This window comes from Propithecus coquereli, unplaced genomic scaffold (genome assembly GCF_000956105.1).
Source record: "Propithecus coquereli isolate 6110/MARCELLA unplaced genomic scaffold, Pcoq_1.0 Scaffold159, whole genome shotgun sequence".
Lineage (NCBI taxonomy): Eukaryota > Metazoa > Chordata > Mammalia > Primates > Indriidae > Propithecus > Propithecus coquereli.
Window position 1 is genome coordinate 768,939 of NW_012140413.1, and position 1,847 is coordinate 770,785.

Consider the following 1,847-nt stretch of genomic DNA (forward strand, 5'->3'; position numbering starts at 1 on the left):
TGTCTAATATGAGTGTTTACTTTTAATGAGGCTGTGTGTTTATGGTAGCTGGTGATTCTGTACATTGTCCCACAGTTTTATTATAATAAAACAAGAAAGCATGTCAGGATTTTGGTTTTCCTTTCACATATTATAGCATCTAGTGAAGCAAACTGGAAAGATTAGGAGTTTTATAGCTAAGAAGATATGAGTTGAAACCTTAGCTCTGGTACTTATGTCTCAGAGTTTCAATTTCCTTTGTAACAAAATGAAAACAATACCACCAACCTGGCAGATTTGTTTTGAATCTTATATGAACAGAAGAGAAAGTTAAATGTGACTTCCCATTGTACAAAGGTGCTCCTGCAGAGGAAGACTGCATGGAAATTCTCATAATCTCCCCACTCTACTCAATATTGACCAAGCTCTTGGTTCAGCTTTCTGCCTAGAGTTCAGTACCAAACAACTGAAGAATAATCATAAGAATTTTAAAATAATAAAAAAGATGAGCTGGGAGAAAACAAAAAACAGAACTAAGGCTATTTGTTTGAAAGAAGAAAAATGTGAAAAATAAATTTTATGATCTGCTTCACTGGATGTTGTATTTTAAGAGACAGGCTTGCACTGTGAACTGATTGGGGATTAGACATGGCGAACAACCTTTTTATGCAAGACTATTTAAACTCTTTTTTATTTTTTTCACTCCTCCACCTTAAAATTTACAGCTTCACTCAGAAGAAAAAGAGAAAGCAATTTCGAATGCAGAATAGAGACAGGAAAGGAAACTTAGAAATGCGAGAGCGCATGGGTAGGGGAGTGAAAAAGAGACATGCATTAGAGTTTTAATTATTTGTTATTCTCTCAGGAAAGTAAGAAGAATCCGACTGATATTGTACATCATAACCAAAGTTGAAACAAACAAACAAAAAAATTAAATGTATCCCCTGGGTATCGTTCCCCCATTATAGAAAGAATGTAATTTTCTAGACACAACACCTCCCTCCTACTCCTGCTATTTTTTTCCTGATTTTAAAATAGCAAACCTGGCTTACCAGATAGAATCCTTGTTAGTTTTAAGAACAATTAGCTTTGCAGCTGCAAGCAAAATGATTTATGGGAATAAAGCTTAAAGCATGCTCCTTTAAATAGGTTCTTTCATTTGGATACACCTTGTGCATAAAGTGGAATGTTCTTTCTTTTTCCTGAGTAGACAAAACAAGTTAAATTAAGGAAGCACTGAGAGGTATCTGGTGCTTGTCATTGCACCGGGTAGGGAAGGGAGAGTGAGTCACTTTTCTCTCCCTGTCCAGGATTTTCAACCTCTTGTCCCAGTGGTCTCCCTGTAGCAAACTTGGATGAGCTTTATCAGAAAATGGTGGTACCTACGGAAATTTGTTCCAGGTATATCTGAACCTATATGGATGCCGATGTGGGACATCAGAGCTGGATCTTGGAGTAGCTATTTCATCTTCTCCTAAGTTCATAGCACTGATGCTCCAAACCTGAAAACAGAAACAAAAGAAAATTCTAAGCAAAAATGTCGTTTTTAAATCTTAGCTTATTTAATTAGCTTAATTCTTTGCTGCCTATTCTTTGCTTTTGTATTAACACTTTCACATTCTATGATTATTATTTTCAAAGTGGAATTCTCAAAAAAAAAATGCAAGGGCAAACAGAAGGCAGTCAAAAAATATAACTCTGCACCTCTGTACTATCTATCCTTCAGTGAATGGAAGTATAAATAATCTCAAAGATAAATAAAATATGCAATGGGTCAGAATTCAGATTCTTATATACTGCTCTCTGCAGTATATAATCAAAAGTTTTTAAAGGTAAATTTGTGGATAATGGATATTATGGAAAGTAAC